General features: G+C 58.5%; 1 protein-coding gene across 6 annotated transcripts in view; it reads left to right on the forward strand.

Moving 5' to 3' along the window:
* The window catches only part of VAV2 (vav guanine nucleotide exchange factor 2), a 235,399-nt gene that overhangs the window by 39,535 nt on the left and 178,248 nt on the right, over positions 1 to 17,616 (forward strand). The window lies entirely within an intron of this gene.

Consider the following 17,616-nt stretch of genomic DNA (forward strand, 5'->3'; position numbering starts at 1 on the left):
AGGGTGTCTGAAGCTGGGCCCCATGGTGGTCAGAGGGAGCTGGGTCTGAGGTTCCACACAAGTGCTTCCTGACTTCCCACCCTGCCAGAGCCCCTCTGGGGACTTTGCTCCCCAAAAAGCCCTGAATTGAGCCTGGGGGTCAAAACCACATTTTCAGAGGGCCCCAGTGTGCCAGGCCCAGGCTCCAGGGTCTCCCAGCTCCGAGCCGGGGTGCAGGGCATTGCGAAACCCATGCTGGCATGAACGGCAACAAAGGGCGGAAGAAACCAGGAGAACTCTTGCCTCAGTTTCTCATCCAAGCCCTATTAATTCCATTGTGTGCCCATTCATCCCAAAGCCATTCCAAGTGCCTGTTGTGGTGGGCTTGGGGGGCACAGCACCAAGGGCACAGGACTGCCTGCCACCAGCTGGCCACTGGAGTTGCCCAACAAAGAACCACAGGCCAGCGCCTTCCAGCAGCAGCCCTGGAGGCCGCGAGCCTGAAACCAAGGTGTCAGCAGGGCTGTGCTCCCTCTGGAAGCTCTAGGTGTTGGCAGGGCTGTGCTGCCTCTGGAGGTTCTAGATGTTGGCAGGCTGTGCTCCCTCCAGGTTCTAGGTGTCCGTGGGGCCGTGCTCCCTCCAGGTTCTAGGTGTCCGTGGGGCCGTGCTCCCTCCAGGTTCTAGGTGTCCTGGGGGGCCATGCTCCCTCCAGGTTCTAGGTGTCCGTGGGGCCTTGCTCCCTCCAGGTTCTAGGTGTCCGTGGGGCCGTGCTCCCTCCAGGTTCTAGGTGTCACTTGGGCCGTGCTCCCTCCAGGTTCTAGGTGTCCGTGGGGCCGTGCTCCCTCCAGGTTCTAGGTGTCACTTGGGCCGTGCTCCCTCCAGGTTCTAGGTGTCCGTGGGGCCATGCTCCCTCCAGGTTCTAGGTGTCACTTGGGCCGTGCTCCCTCCAGGTTCTAGGTGTCCCGGGGGCCATGCTCCCTCCAGGTTCTAGGTGTCCATGGGGCTGTGCTCCCTCCAGGTTCTAGGTGTCACTTGGGCCGTGCTCCCTCCAGGTTCTAGGTGTCCCGGGGGCCATGCTCCCTCCAGGCCGTGCTCCCTCCAGGTTCTAGGTGTCACTTGGGCCGTGCTCCCTCCAGGTTCTAGGTGTCACTTGGGCCGTGCTCCCTCCAGGTTCTAGGTGTCCGTGGGGCCATGCTCCACTTGGGCCGTGCTCCCTCCAGGTTCTAGGTGTCACTTGGGCCGTGCTCCCTCCAGGTTCTAGGTGTCACTTGGGCCGTGCTCCCTCCAGGTTCTAGGTGTCCATGGGGCTGTGCTCCCTCCAGGTTCTAGGTGTCACTTGGGCCGTGCTCCCTCCAGGTTCTAGGTGTCCCGGGGGCCATGCTCCCTCCAGGCCGTGCTCCCTCCAGGTTCTAGGTGTCACTTGGGCCGTGCTCCCTCCAGGTTCTAGGTGTCACTTGGGCCGTGCTCCCTCCAGGTTCTAGGTGTCACTTGGGCCGTGCTCCCTCCAGGTTCTAGGTGTCCGTGGGGCCATGCTCCACTTGGGCCGTGCTCCCTCCAGGTTCTAGGTGTCACTTGGGCCGTGCTCCCTCCAGGTTCTAGGTGTCACTTGGGCCGTGCTCCCTCCAGGTTCTAGGTGTCCATGGGGCTGTGCTCCCTCCAGGTTCTAGGTGTCACTTGGGCCGTGCTCCCTCCAGGTTCTAGGTGTCCGTGGGGCCATGCTCCACTTGGGCCGTGCTCCCTCCAGGTTCTAGGTGTCACTTGGGCCGTGCTCCCTCCAGGTTCTAGGTGTCCGTGGGGCCCTGGTTCTAGGTGTCACTTGGGCCGTGCTCCCTCCAGGTTCTAGGTGTCCGTGGGGCCATGCTCCACTTGGGCCGTGCTCCCTCCAGGTTCTAGGTGTCCGTGGGGCCCTGGTTCTAGGTGTCACTTGGGCCGTGCTCCCTCCAGGTTCTAGGTGTCCGTGGGGCCATGCTCCACTTGGGCCGTGCTCCCTCCAGGTTCTAGGTGTCACTTGGGCCGTGCTCCCTCCAGGTTCTAGGTGTCACTTGGGCCGTGCTCCCTCCAGGTTCTAGGTGTCCGTGGGGCTGTGCTCCCTCCAGGTTCTAGGTGTCACTTGGGCCGTGCTCCCTCCAGGTTCTAGGTGTCCGTGGGGCCATGCTCCACTTGGGCCGTGCTCCCTCCAGGTTCTAGGTGTCACTTGGGCCGTGCTCCCTCCAGGTTCTAGGTGTCCCGGGGGCCATGCTCCCTCCAGGTTCTGGGTGTCCCAGGGGCCATGCTCCCTCCAGGTTCTAGGTGTCACTTGGGCCGTGCTCCCTCCAGGTTCTAGGTGTCCGTGGGGCTGTGCTCCCTCCAGGTTCTAGGTGTCACTTGGGCCGTGCTCCCTCCAGGTTCTAGGTGTCCGTGGGGCCATGCTCCACTTGGGCCGTGCTCCCTCCAGGTTCTAGGTGTCACTTGGGCCGTGCTCCCTCCAGGTTCTAGGTGTCACTTGGGCCGTGCTCCCTCCAGGTTCTAGGTGTCCGTGGGGCTGTGCTCCCTCCAGGTTCTAGGTGTCCGTGGGGCCCTGGTTCTAGGTGTCACTTGGGCCGTGCTCCCTCCAGGTTCTAGGTGTCCGTGGGGCCATGCTCCACTTGGGCCGTGCTCCCTCCAGGTTCTAGGTGTCACTTGGGCCGTGCTCCCTCCAGGTTCTAGGTGTCACTTGGGCCGTGCTCCCTCCAGGTTCTAGGTGTCCGTGGGGCTGTGCTCCTTCCAGGTTCTAGGTGTCACTTGGGCCGTGCTCCCTCCAGGTTCTAGGTGTCCGTGGGGCCATGCTCCACTTGGGCCGTGCTCCCTCCAGGTTCTAGGTGTCACTTGGGCCGTGCTCCCTCCAGGTTCTAGGTGTCCCGGGGGCCATGCTCCCTCCAGGTTCTGGGTGTCCCAGGGGCCATGCTCCCTCCAGGTTCTAGGTGTCACTTGGGCCGTGCTCCCTCCAGGTTCTAGGTGTCCGTGGGGCTGTGCTCCCTCCAGGTTCTAGGTGTCACTTGGGCCGTGCTCCCTCCAGGTTCTAGGTGTCCGTGGGGCCATGCTCCACTTGGGCCGTGCTCCCTCCAGGTTCTAGGTGTCACTTGGGCCGTGCTCCCTCCAGGTTCTAGGTGTCACTTGGGCCGTGCTCCCTCCAGGTTCTAGGTGTCCGTGGGGCTGTGCTCCCTCCAGGTTCTAGGTGTCACTTGGGCCGTGCTCCCTCCAGGTTCTAGGTGTCCGTGGGGCCATGCTCCACTTGGGCCGTGCTCCCTCCAGGTTCTAGGTGTCACTTGGGCCGTGCTCCCTCCAGGTTCTAGGTGTCCCGGGGGCCATGCTCCCTCCAGGTTCTGGGTGTCCCAGGGGCCATGCTCCCTCCAGGTTCTAGGTGTCACTTGGGCCGTGCTCCCTCCAGGTTCTAGGTGTCCGTGGGGCTGTGCTCCCTCCAGGTTCTAGGTGTCACTTGGGCCGTGCTCCCTCCAGGTTCTAGGTGTCCCCACTCCCTCCAGGTTCTAGGTGTCCCGGGGGCCATGCTCCCTCCAGGTTCTGGGTGTCCCAGGGGCCATGCTCCCTCCAGGTTCTAGGTGTCACTTGGGCCGTGCTCCCTCCAGGTTCTAGGTGTCCGTGGGGCTGTGCTCCCTCCAGGTTCTAGGTGTCACTTGGGCCGTGCTCCCTCCAGGTTCTAGGTGTCCGTGGGGCCATGCTCCACTTGGGCCGTGCTCCCTCCAGGTTCTAGGTGTCACTTGGGCCGTGCTCCCTCCAGGTTCTAGGTGTCCCTTGGGCCGTGCTCCCTCCAGGTTCTAGGTGTCCATGGGGCTGTGCTCCCTCCAGGCCGTGCTCCCTCCAGGTTCTAGGTGTCACTTGGGCCGTGCTCCCTCCAGGTTCTAGGTGTCCGTGGGGCCATGCTCCCTCCAGGTTCTAGGTGTCACTTGGGCCGTGCTCCCTCCAGGTTCTAGGTGTCCCGGGGGCCGTGCTCCCTCCAGGTTCTAGGTGTCACTTGGGCCGTGCTCCCTCCAGGTTCTAGGTGTCACTTGGGCCGTGCTCCCTCCAGGTTCTAGGTGTCCCGGGGGCCATGCTCCCTCCAGGTTCTGGGTGTCCCAGGGGCCATGCTCCCTCCAGGTTCTAGGTGTCACTTGGGCCGTGCTCCCTCCAGGTTCTAGGTGTCCCGGGGGCCGTGCTCCCTCCAGGTTCTAGGTGTCACTTGGGCCGTGCTCCCTCCAGGTTCTAGGTGTCCGTGGGGCCGTGCTCCCTCCAGGTTCTAGGTGTCCGTGGGGCTGTGCTCCCTCCAGGTTCTAGGTGTCACTTGGGCCGTGCTCCCTCCAGGTTCTAGGTGTCCCGGGGGCCATGCTCCCTCCAGGTTCTAGGTGTCAGCAGGGCTGTGCTCCCTCTGGAAGCTCTAGGTGTTGGCAGGGCTGTGCTGCCTCTGGAGGTTCTAGATGTTGGCAGGCCGTGCTCCCTCCAGGTTCTAGGTGTCACTTGGGCCGTGCTCCCTCCAGGTTCTAGGTGTCTGTGGGGCCGTGCTCCCTCCAGGTTCTAGGTGTCCCGGGGGCCATGCTCCCTCCAGGTTCTAGGTGTCAGCAGGGCTGTGCTCCCTCTGGAAGCTCTAGGTGTTGGCAGGGCTGTGCTGCCTCTGGAGGTTCTAGATGTTGGCAGGCCGTGCTCCCTCCAGGTTCTAGGTGTCACTTGGGCCGTGCTCCCTCCAGGTTCTAGGTGTCCCTGGGGCCATGCTCCCTCCAGGTTCTAGGTGTCCCGGGGGCCATGCTCCCTCCAGGTTCTAGGTGTCGGTGGGGCCGTGCTCCCTCCAGGTTCTAGGTGTCGGTGGGGCCGTGCTCCCTCCAGGTTCTAGGTGTCCCGGGGGCCATGCTCCCTCCAGGTTCTAGGTGTCCGTGGGGCCGTGCTCCCTCCAGGTTCTAGGTGACACTTGGGCCGTGCTCCCTCCAGGTTCTAGGTGTCCCTGGGGCCATGCTCCCTCCAGGTTCTAGGTGTCCGTGGGGCTGTGCAACCTCTGCAGGCTCTAGGAGAGGCTTCATCCTGCCTTTTCAAGATTCTGGTGGCCCCAGGCACTCCTTGGCTTGTGGCTGCATCACGCCAATCTGTGCCTCTGTTGTCACACGGCTTCTTGTCTTCTGTCTTCTCTTCTAGGGACACTTGGATTTAGGGCCTACTGGGTAATCTGGGATTATCTTATCTTGAGAGCCTCAGGTTTGTTTTTTTTTTTCCCCGAGACAGAGTCTTGCTCTTTTGCCCAGGCTGGAGTGCAATGGTGCGATCTCGGCTCCCTGCAACCTCCGCCTCCTGGGTTCAAGTAATTCTCCTGCCTCAGCCTCCCGAGTAGCTGGGATTACAGGTGTGTGCCACCATGCCTGGCTAATTTTTTGTATCTTTAGTAGAGATGGGGTTTCACCACGTTGGCCAGGCTGTTCTCGAACTCCTGACCTCATGATCTGCTTGCCTCGGCCTCCCAAAGTGCTGGGACTATAGACGTGAGCCACCGCACCCGGCCTTGAGAGCATCAATTTAATTTTACCTGCAAACACTGTTTTTCCAAGTAAGGTCACAAATAGGCTTCTCAGGGTCTGGATGCAGACCTATCTCTTTGGGGCCCACCCATTCAACCCATTACACTTGCTGTTATGGACTGAATGTTTGTGTCTCCCCAAAATTCCTGTGTTGAAACCCTACCCCAAAATGTGACGTTATTAGGAGCTGGGGCCTTTTGAGGTAATTGGGTTTAGATGAGGTCGTAAGAGCGGACCCTTCATGAATAGGATGGTCCCTTTTAAGAGTACCAAAAGGGACTGCTTCTGTCTACTCTCTCTGGATGTAAGGGTACATCTCTGCTGTGTAAGGGTACAAGGAGAAGCCACTGGAACCTGACCACGCTGGCACTGGGCTTGCAGGCTCTGGAGCTGCAAGAAAGAAGCCCCTGGGTTTACAAGCTTCCCGGGCTGTGGGATTTTGCTGTAGCATCCTGAGCTGCTGCCTAAGACTCCAAGCAATAACTACACTTCCTGAAGCCTCACTCTGCTCATCTGTAAAATGGGGAAACTGCCTCTGCTTTGAGGATCCTGTAGCAGAGCCGAGCAGCCTAAAAGCCCTGTCCCCAGCACAAGGTGAGTGACCCACCCGTGGTCTGGTGTCAGCTGCTGTGGCTATGACTGCCACCCCTGCTTGACAGGTGAGGAAACTGAGGCTCTGAGAGGTGAAGGGCAGGTCCCGGGGGTCCAGGCTGAGACGGGTTCTAGTCTTGCGCTCCCAGCTCCCACATATGGGCCTCACGAAGCACAGGGACTGCTGAGGAGGAGGTGCCACATTGGGTCCAGCTGGGGTTGCCTGGCGGGTGACGGCCACTCCCCAGTGGGTGGGGCTTTGTAGGCACCTGCAGGAGAGGCTCCAGCAGGAGCTGCAAATGGGGACATGGCGGGCATGAGGGACTCTTTTCAGGGTGAAAGCCCCACAGTCCCTGTTCTACTCCTGCTCTGACCCTGCTGGGTGCCAGCTCTTGTTCTCCAGCCCCCGTAGTTGCCCGTTTGGCAATTGACTAAGAAGAGTTTTTGACACTTTGCTGTCGCATGGCTGGCTTGTGGCCTTCTGCAGGGGAAGAGGCCGCCTCCCACCTTGCTGCCTCCATAGCCAAGGGCTGTGCCTGCCTTTGGTTTCTGATCATAGAAGGAGGCTCAGTTTTACCCCCCCCCCTGCTTGGGAAGCTCTCTAGTGCTGCGGTTGCATTTTTCCTTCAATATTTTTAGCCCAGCAGGAAGGGATAATAGCGAGAATCGTTCCTTCAGACTGGAGAGCGATCATCCGGTGTCTGCTGGCTGTGAAGGGATCCATTTGGCTTTCCTTTTAGTGGGTGGTGGGGGAACGGGAAGAATCGCGTCCTCCGCTTGGGTCCGTCTGGAGTTGGATTGTCCAGTTGCGCTGGAGATAGGGCGCTCCAGAGAGCGTGCGAATGCCCTCATGTTGACCTCGGAGGCCGCTTTCCGGAAGGGGGAAGAAATGGAGAAAATGAGGTGGCAGAGACAAGCCCGTTTCACAGATGGCTCGTGGGCTGCAGCAGAGAGGAGGGGCTGAGGCCCTATGAGAGCAGCCCGGAGGGCCGAGGCGCAGGCGTGCGTCTGGGCTAATTGCTCAGAGCCAGGCGGCCAGAGAGTAGGATTTGAACCCTCTGGCACTCGGAAGCCGGCTCAGGGAAGATGGTTATAAAGAGAAATACTAGAAAAGCAATTTACTGCTAGCTTTATAGAAAACCTTTGGTTTGACCCTGACCTTGAAGTCCCGATTATGTGGGCCACTCTTTATACCCCCCGCCTTGGCTTAAACCCACCGTCAGCAGCAGAGGTGGGTCCTTGGAGGGCTTTGGGGGAGCAGGCGTGGAAAGCTGAGACCTCTCTCAGCTGCTGGCTCTGAACGGGCACAGCTGGGCGGCGGCCTAGCACGCAGTAGGTGCCTCTTACTCGGTGTCTGACTGTGGACTGGAGGGGGGTGCAGAGTTGAATAGGAGCCTCCCAGCTGCCCACCTGCTCCACTCAGACTTCCAAATGAGGCTTTTCCAGAATTGATTTTTCTTGCTGGGTTTCCTCTCGAGTGCTGCTGAGGAAGGACTTGACCGTCAGGATGGAGAGGGGCAATGCTGCAGCTTGGCCTGGCCCTGCCTGCCTGTGCCCGGGGCTGCTGGGCAGCCAGAGTGTCTCTCTTTTCTTGAGATCTTGACTTTTCAGCCTTTGAGAACCCACTCCCCATGGCTCAGGGGCTGTGGACAGACAGACCCTGGCAGCGGGTGGGAGCCCCAGCACTGGGCTTCCTGGACTTCATGGCTGCTGGTCCTTGCTGGTTCTCACCGGCTGGGCGCTTGAGGTTTGCAGCAGAGCTCGTTTGGAAATCAGGCTGCACAGGAGCAGACTGTGAGAAAAGCTGAGCGTGAAACCCCTAAACAGCAGGAGACGCCCGGGTCGGGGGCAGGTGTTCTGCCTCTCTGGGACCTCCTGGCCTTGAGCCACAAAGCAACCTTGCCCCATCCCTTTTTCGGGAAGATCCTGGGATTCTGGACCCAGGGCTGCCTGCGTGCTGCAGGTTGGAGTTTGGGGTCTGAGCTCTGGTAGCAGACATTTCGAATCCATACCTCCGGGGCCCTGTTTTGGAGACAGCTGGTTGGGCCCTCTGAGTCTTCTGGCATCTTCTCTGGGAAGCCCGTTTCCCATCTCGCAGCAGCATTGCCTGGAGTGTGGTGAGCAGGTGACCCGCCATTCGAGGGGGCAGGTACAGAGGAGGAGAAAGGCCATTTCTTCCTTTCATGAGCTGGGCTTGGGTTGAAAGAGACAAGGTCAGGAAGTGGGGATAGGGAACAGTGTTCAGGCCACTGGAACAGCACAGTCAAAGGCTCAGAGCCCTAGCGGGTGCCAAGTGTCAGCCACGTGTCTCCAGCATCCAGGGCCCCCAGCCCACCTTGAGTGAACCAAAGCTGGAAAGCTGGGGGTGGGAGTGGCCAGGAGACCTCGTGGAAAGTGATGGAAGGCACCGGAATTGGGTCAGGGCGTCCTCGGGGAAGGAGGGGAAGTATGCAGAGACAGGGGTCCGGAAGCTTGCTAAGGGCAGGGACTTGCCTCTGTGGGTCTGACTTGGAGGGCTTCCTCTACCAGTGCCGAGGTGGTGTAGTGCGTTGTGAGTCGCGTTTTGGTAGTCATCCTGGGAGGTGCCCTGGGAAGCAGGAGGGCCCAGTGTAAGGGAGGAGCATGTTTCTCCCCAGGAGCGCTGGTGTCAGAGGGATGGAGAGGCACCCACCGACAGAGCCTGTGTGCAGCTAGCTCTGCCTTCACCCAAGCCAGCCGGGACCCTCCTTCCTCCCAGGTTGTGCGCAGATTAGGCTGCCTCTTGCCTATGCCGTGGGGCTCCCATGGGGACAGGACCAGACCACCTGGATTAGACCTGGGTCTTCCCCTCACTACCCCGATGAGCAGGGTGGTCCCTGAGCCGTTTCTCCACCTGTAGACCAGGGATACGTGACAGCTCGTTAGCAGGATGAAGCAGAGAGGAACGTCAAGGGCTTCGTGCTGCACCAGGCACGGACTCAGCGGGCGCTGTTTGTTATGGGAGAAAGTGGAAGTGCCAGCGGACATTGTTTTAGCACATTGAGTGTTAGTGAGACTGAGAATGCTGGAAACCTTTACAGAATAGCGAAATGAGACACACTGTTGTTGCAGCCCTTTCTGTCATTCCTGTGGACAAATGTAGCAGCCATGGCTCAAGCTGCCTGCTCTTGGTGGGGGGAGCTCCACTCCTGAGGGCACGCGGGCCGCCTGCCCTGCTGATCTGGCCTGCCCCTCTCTCTGCCAGTCGCCTGCCCCTGACCTGGGGGCAAGGCTGGCCCCTGAAGACCTTGATAGGCACGAAGAAAACACCACCCCACTCCTCCAGATCACAGCAGGTAGAGCAGCTCCGCACCCCAGCTGGGCGAAGGGGGACACGCATGCGAGGCCATGCGCAAAAGCGGGTCGGGTTCATTATTCAGCCTGCTGGCCTGACGCCTTGGCCCTGGTGCGTGCGGAGCTGAGGAAATGGGCCCGAGCGAAGGAAGTTCAATTGTCCAGACAAAATCAACTCGCGACACTCCTCAATCAATCCCTGGCTGAGCTGTGCTTTCCCTGCCTGGAGCAGTGAATGAGCTGGAGCGGCCTCGGACATCTGCCTTGGGAGCCCCGCACTGCAGCCTCTCTTTAAGGGCTCAGTGCGGTCTGAGCATAGTGGCTCACACCTGTAATCCCAGCACTTTGGGAGGCCTAGGCAGGTGGATCACTTGAGGCCAGGAGTTTGAGACCAGCCTGGCCAACGTGGGGAAAGCCTGTCTCTACTAAAAATACAAAAATTAGCTCGTCATTGGTGGCACAGGCCTGTAGTCCCAGCTGCTCGGGAGGCTGAGGCGGGAGAATCGCTTGAACCTGGGAGGTGAAGGTTGTAGTGAGCCGAGATCACGCCACTGCACTGCACTCCAGCCTCGTTGATGCAGTGAGACTCTGTCTCACACACACACTCACAAAGGCCATAGCGCGGGGGCCCTGGTGATGGCCTGGGAAGCCTCTCAGTGTTCATGATGACTGTCAAGTTAGACCAGTTTGTTTGTTTTTTTTGAGACGGAGTTTTGCTCTTGTTGCCCAGGCTGGAGTGCAATGGCATGATCTTGGCTCACTGCAACCTCCACCTCCCGAGTTCAAGCAATTCTTCTGCCTCAGCCTCCTGAGTAGCTGGGATTACAGGCATGTGCCACCACGCCTGGCTAATTTTGTATTTTTAGTAGAGACGAGGTTTCACCATATTGGTCAGGATAGTCTCAAACTCCTGACCTCAGGTGATCCACCCGCCTTGGCCTCCCAAAGGGCCAGGATTATAGGCGTCAGCCACCGCGCCCGACGACAGACCAGTTTTAAAGCACATACGGGCCTCCCTGAGTCTCGGTCTCCTCATCTGTAAAATGGGCGATAAGGGACCACCCCCGCCCCCTGCTAGAGTGGTTATTGGATCTGACCAGCTAATGGGTCCCTGGTGGGCTGGTGTGTAGAGTTGTGCAGGTGACATTGATGTGTGCAGGAATAAGGGGTCGAGGCCAGACCCTACCTTCCACCTGCTTGCTTGTTTTCGGAAGAGATGCTTCTGGAAGCGAGGTTGCCAGCTAAGCAGCAGTGGCTGTCCTTGGGGGCCCCGGACGTCTTGGAAGGCATCGTGGACTCTCTGCTGCTCGAGGGGAAAGCAGGGCCCTTTGAGAGGTGTCAGCAGTCAGAGGGCACCTAAGAGTGCTTCCTAGACATTCATTCATTTGTTCATTCATTAATTCATTGGTTCATTTGTTCGTCTACCAGATACTGAGCCCGTGTGATGGGCTAGGCATTGTCCAGGGCATTTGGGACCCAGAGGGAGCAAACGGCCTCAGCTCCTGTCTCCGTGAGCACCTGGCCAGCCTGTCACCCAGGGTCACCTGTTTATCTACCTGATGGGCCCCAAATTTGATCCATTCCATCAAGCTGCATCTGTTGAATAGTAATCAAGCTATTTTAAGTGGTTTTTGGAATGAGCATGGCATAAATAAAACAGGAAATTAATTTGTTTTCCCATTTTTTTATTGATCAAAGACATCCTCAGCTGCCAGTCAGAGCTTCTGATCAGCACGACGCAGCATTGTGGCCCCAGGGAGTCAGCACCACTCCAGCCGGAAGCAGAGCAGCCAGGCGTGCAATCGGTCTCTGCTAAGCGCAGTGTTAGTGACACTTGTTGAAGTATTTCAAGAAAACGCACTATGTCTATCTATGTCTGTGGGTACTTCCTGGAGCCTTTGCTGCAGGGCGTGGAGGCTGCACATGGAGACCCCCAGCTTGCTCAGAAAGACCCAGGGGCTTGAAAAGAGAGTGCCTGTTCTCCTGAGGCCCAGAAGCTGTGGTGCCCTGTTTCTTTCAGGGCTGTGGTGCCCAGGTTCCCTTTTGCAGCAAGGGGCACATGGGGTGGGGGTCTTCACCTCCCAGTTGCTGGGCTGCTCTGGCCATGAGCAGAGAGCCTGAGGCCAGGCCCCAGAAGTCCCTTGTCGGCCTGTGTCCCTCCCCCAGTCCCTGGCAGCTGCCTTGAGGAGCTCTGCTGCGAACTAAAGGCCAGCGGGGTGGCGGGCTAACAGCTCCAGGGTGGGACCATGGTGATGAAGGGCCCAGGTTCTCGTGCACTGTGGCTGCTCCTCAGCTCCAGCTAACTGTGGCCCCCCAACCCCCCTGCCAGCTCTCCCAGTGACCAATGTCTCAGGGGACGTCTGGACTTCCCCAGTGAGATGGCCTCAGTACAGTCTCTTTATTTTGAGTGAGAGTCCCAGCATCGTGGGAGTCAGAGGGCAGGGTTCTCCTTGCCCATTTTACAGATTGAGAAACTGAGGTACAGAGAAGCTGTGTGGCTGTTGAGTAGGAGCAGGCCTGGGTTGTCCCCACCTGGAGCACCGGCTGTGGGGTCTGCACTGGAATGTGGTTGTGTGCAAGAGGCCGGGGGGAGGTAGGACTGTGCAGGACAGGAGTAGGTGGTTCAGGGATGCCAGCCAGAGACCTGGGAGGAGCCCTGCCTGTTGGTGACAATCTACATGGATGGGGAAGGTTGGGCCAGGCGATCTGGAGACCCCAGCTTGGGGCTTTCCCTGCAGGACCCCACCCCCAGCTGAGTGTCACTCCTGGGACTGAGGACACCCGGGCCCCTGACCTTCCTGGTGGGGCAGCCAAAGGGACTTTCCCGGGCATGGGCCTGCCAGAGGCTGGGGGCATCCTGAGAGGAACCGGGCCTGGGTTCAGATCGCGGGTCACCTGCCTTCTGGGGCCTCCATTTCCACATCTGACGGAGCAAATGTGGATGTGAAAGTGCTAGTGGGCTGTGGAATGGCGCATGCGTGCTAGTTAGTTATTATGTGCCGGTCAATCAGTTCAGCCCCCTCCTCTCTGGCCCCATTCCTAAGCCTTGGTTTCTGTGGGTGGGGCCTGCCCCTCAAGCCCAAAGGCCGGGCTCCTACACTCAGTGCCTCCCCATCTCCTCTGAACAGACTGAGTTTTCGTCAAAGTACTGTTGTCATTTTAAAAAAGAAAAAATAATGGGATTTCCCTGCCCAGAAACCCATAGACAGGATAGCTTAAAGGCCAGCAGTCTGGCCTTGGGGGTCAAACCATCCCAGATCCATTGTTAGCTCAGTTACATCCTTGCTGGTGACCTTGGGCAGGCCAGGTGACCTCCTGAAACCTCAGTTTCCTCATCTGTAAATTAGAAATTGCTGCAGTGACTCAAGGGAGCTCTTAGCCCAGTGCCTGGCCTTCTGGAAAACCTGGCGGCCGTGGAGCGCCTATAATCACTGTGAGTCAGCGCACCGAGACGCGTAGCCAGTCTTGGCTGGAAGGGCCTGGAGCTCTGTGCCAGAGCCTCACTGTCCAGATGAGGAGACTTGCCCGAGCTCTCCTGGGAGGAGGGAGCAGCGAGGGTCACCTCCCATAAAGGTCAGCCCGGCCCCACGCTCCTGCATGGTCCAGCTGGGGCCGAGGCGTCAGCCCCTGAGACAGTGTGGCACCTGCCTTGAAGACGCAGGCCTTGTGCTGCCGTCCTTGGCGAGACAGGACTTTCTTGCATCCCCTTAGGCAGGGGCCTGCTGCCCTTTTGCATCCCGGCCACTCCATTTGCCCCTGAATCCTGGGCCTACCCGTGAGCTCACTGCTTGGAGCTTGGTTGTCCGTCTGTGCAGTGGGCCAGTGCACACCTCACAGGCTCTGCAGGTGGTGAGTGAGTTGGCTGTTGTGCACGTCAGCATCCTCCCTGCCTGTGGTCATTGTCAAGCTCTGCCATTACTCCATCACCATTGCCCAGGGGTCGATGGCCAAGCCACCTGTGTTCAAACTGCAGCTCCCCAGCTGAGGCCTGCTGGCTATGTGACTCAGGCAAGTGGATTTGCCTCCCCTGGCCTAGTTTCCCCTTTTGTACCCCTCTCAGGGCATGCTGGCTAGATGGCAACTCTGGAGGGCGAGGCAGGCCTGTCCTGTGTCCCACTCCAGCACTGCCGGTGACCCGTTGCCAGTAAGGGGCAGTGGAAGGGCCCACATAGGCTGAAGGGTGCCCCTGCCCTCGGTGGGCTGCCCTGGGTTCTGCAGGGCAGAGAGGTCTGTCCCTGCCATTGTGTCCCCATCACAATAGATTGTTTCAGAGACCCTAAAGAGATGTGACTGTCCTGTGAGCATGTGAGCTTGGCTGTGAAGCTTGCCATCCAGGATGCCCTCGGGCCTCACCTGTGGCTCAGACCTGGGCTCCTGGCTCTGGGGTCTTGGCTCTCCGGCCCTGCCCTGCCTCTCCTGTCTGTGACACCCCGCCCTGGCGCCTTGCAAGAGCTGAAGGACAGTGCAGCTGAGCCTGGGGAGGTGGGCGGCTGGGCATGGAGCCTGTGTCACCACACTAATCCGATTTCAGCCTGATTAGATCTGCGGCTGCCGATGAATGGGCCGGAGAGAAAGGGGCTGACGTTTCCAGGGCACACTACACGCTGCCTCTCATTGCAGCGGCAGAGCATGGACAAGGGATTCTTGGGGCCCAGGGGCGGGAGCCCTCCCTGCAGTCTGGGGCTGTGGGGAGCAGGAGGTGGGGTAGCCCATGCCCCCTCAGAGTACCCTAAACAAACACAGTGGGGACCCCATAGCTGCCAGCCTGGGGGAGAGGGCACTCAGCCCTGGGACCCTTGTCACAGGGCTTGTTTTCTGGGGACAGACCCTTGCTGTGGCCCCTCAGCTGGACTTAAAGTCCAGGATGCTGGGGGAAGCAGTGGCTGCCTTTGTGGGGGGTCCCAAAGGCCAGGTTGGATCAATGAGAGAGAAGAATGCCGCTTGCTCCTGCAGCCACAGGTGACAGCTGAAGCCAGCCCTCATAGCTTGGGCGTGGACAGGGGACTTTTCACCTGGCGCTGACCACCATCTGGGCCTCCCTCTGCCACTGTCCCTCGGCCTGTGTCCTCAATGGGCCCCTGTGGCCAAGATGCACCTGCAGCAACCTCAGCCTTGGGTCCGGTCCCTGCCAACCGTCAGGGTCTCTGTCTAGAACCTGGACCTTGAGGCTCTGATTGGCTCCAGAGCGACCACAGACCTTGCGAACCGGGCCACTGAGGAAAGGGGCTCAGGGACGGCAGGAGGGACCTGGTGCCTGCCCACACGCCCGTCCTCTCAGAGGGCCTTTGCCCTGGCCGATGCCGACATGGCTTCATTCTTGGTGCTGCTGCCCTCTGGTCAGGTGCCCACGTCCTTAACTCTCTGTGCCTCAGTTTCCCTTTGTGGAAAATGGGATGAACTGTAGAAAGCACAGGAAATGCTCCCTGAAGGGAGGCCGGGCCGTGTGTGGCCTCCCTGGAGGTGGAGCCTGACGTGGCCCCCAGGCTTTGTCCCGGTCTCTGTGATCCCCGTCCATGCAGCCCCTGTCCCTGCCATCTGCATCAGCCTGTGTGGCTCAGTTTTGCAGAGACCACCCTGGGTTGGGCCCAGAGCTGCACCAGGAGGACTTCTTAAAGGTTAGGGTGGCCAGAGTGGCCACAGGTGGGGCTGGGCCAGGCACAGCAGTTGCTGGGCCCATGGGAAAGGGGTGCGCTGGGCCCATCCTGTGCCCGAAAGGAAGCCTGGGCCTGGCCGGCTGTGATTATGGTTGGGATCTGTGTAATTAACTCTAAACTTGGGAGGCTGAGGAGGAATGAAAATAAATGCTTAGTGGAAATTACAGACGAGCCATATTCAAAAAATAGTCGCGCCGGGCTGGAAGCTGCAGCGTGTGCAGCCTCGCAGACGAGCGAGAGGGCGTAGCCCCTGCCCCGGCTCAGGCCTGCTCCCAGCTCCAGTGTCTGGGGCTGTCCTAACCAAGCACCATCGACCATGGTGGCTTTAAGCAGCAGAACCTTATTGTTCCCAGGGCTGCAGGCCAGCAGCCTGAATCAATTGTGTGTGGCAGCAACAGCTCCTTCGTGGGGCCTCGGAGGAGAGCCCGTCCCACGCCCTCTCCTGCTTCTGGCATCAGTGGCCACCCTTGGAGTGGCTGGCCCACAGCTGTGTCACTCCCAGTTGCTAAGGAAAGGGGCCCATCTCACATGCACTCCTCGTGGGTCTGTGTCTCCATGTCTCTCTGTGTCTCTTCTAATCAATCTTTTTATTGTGGTAAAACACACATAATGTAAAACTCAGCGTCTTCTCCGGTTTTCCTCTAGAGCACCGTCCAGTAGCATCAAGCACATTCACTTTGTTGGCAAGCACCATCACCACCATCCACAAAACTCTCTGGTCTTCCCAAGCAAGAGCTCTGTTCCCCACGAAACCACCCCATCGCTCAGCCCTTCGAGGGCGCCCACCATTCTCCTTTCTTTCTGTGGATCTGATGACTCCAGGGGCCTCATGAAAGTGGAATCACGGCCGGGCGTGGTGGCTCACACCTGTAATCCCAGCACTTTGGGAGGCCGAGGCAGGCAGATCACCTGAGGTCGAGAGTTGGAGACCAGCCTGACCAACGTGGAGAAACCCCGTCTCTACTAAAAATCCAAAAATTAGCTGGGCATGGTGGTGCGTGCCTGTAATCCCAGCTACTCGGGAGGCTCAGGCAGGAGAATCGCTTGAACCCGGGAGGCAGAGGTTGTGGTGAGCCGAGATCACACCATTACACTCCAGCCTGGGAAACAAGGGGGAAATTCCATCCCCCCCCGCAAAAAAAAAGTGGACTCACACAGGATTTGTCCTTTCACGTTTGTATTCTTCAGAATTAACAGGTCGTGAAAAACAAAGATCATGGAGTGTTTTAGACTCACATTGTCTAAACTAGCAGTTACTAGCCACATGTAGCTTTAAAATTTAACTTAAAATTAGCAATCTAGGTTTTCAGTAGCCACCTTTTTTTTTTTCTTTTTTTTGAGACGGAGTCTCGCTCTGTCACCCAGGCTGGAGTGCAGTGGTGCGATCTCGGCTCACTGCAACCTCCGCTTCCTGAGTTCAAATGATTCTCTTGCCGCAGCCTCCCGAGTAGCTGGGACTACAGGTGTGCGCCACCACGCCCGGCTAATTTTTGTATTTTTAGTAGAGACAGGGTTTTACCATGTTGGCCAGGCTGGTCTTGAACTCCTGACCTCTAGTGATCTATCCGCCTCGGCCTCCTAAAGTGCTGGGATTACAGGCGTGAGCTGCTGCGCCCAGCCGGACTAGCCACATTTGAGTGTTCGGTGGGCACAGGTGTCTAGTGGCTGCCCTATTGGATGGTAGATGGATAGAACGTTGCTGTCATTCCAGAAAGTTCTGTTGGAGAGACTGTACCAGATTAATGGAGACTGAAGAGGCATGGCAGCGGAAACTGTGTGTGATCCCATATTGGAACCTGGGCCAGTTTTTTTTTTTTTTTTTCTTTTAGCTATAAGGACATTTTGGTTGTCCTTTATATATTAGGGAAATGCAAGTAAGGTCTATAGATAAGATAACCGTGTGGTGTCCATGTTAATTTCCTGGTTTTGCTGTAGGTACTGTGATTATGGAAGAGGATGTCCTTGTTCTTAGGAATTACACACTCAGGTATTTAGGGATAAAGGAGTGTCATTACTGCAGTTAATCTCGAGTGTTCAGAAACACACGCACACACACACACGCACGCGGACAGAGAGGGACTCTAGGATAAAACAGATGAGTCTGTTGTCTATGAACAGCAGCCGACCCCTGCCAGGATGGGAGGAGTGGCCTGAGGCAGAAGGGGCTGGGGTGGGCACTGCCTGCTGTGAGGCAGGGTGAGGGGTCAGCAGGGGCGTATGTCCTGGCTGGGGGACCCTCCGCTCCCAGGGCGTTCTCAGTGCTGCTTGGTTTACGCTCTTAGGCTCTGATTCTGACCTGCACTATGTCTAAGTCTGTCCATTTGTCTAAATTTCCAGTGAGCAGGGACAGGCTCTCTGAACTGCTCTTGGAGCTGGGCAGTTTGTCCATAGGGGACGGTTATTGATGAGGACGGCAGTCCTGGGCTCTTATTGGGCTGTGTGTGCCACACCCTCCCCTTGCGAATCCCCGTGCTGAGCCGGATTGGGGGGCTGATGGCTCCCACACCCCAGTGCCCACTCTGGTCATCAGGGCACATGATTAATCCCGTGAGGCAGGTGGCGGTAGAAAA

The sequence above is a fragment of the Pan troglodytes genome, chromosome 11 (genome assembly GCF_028858775.2).
Source record: "Pan troglodytes isolate AG18354 chromosome 11, NHGRI_mPanTro3-v2.0_pri, whole genome shotgun sequence".
Classification (NCBI taxonomy): domain Eukaryota; kingdom Metazoa; phylum Chordata; class Mammalia; order Primates; family Hominidae; genus Pan; species Pan troglodytes.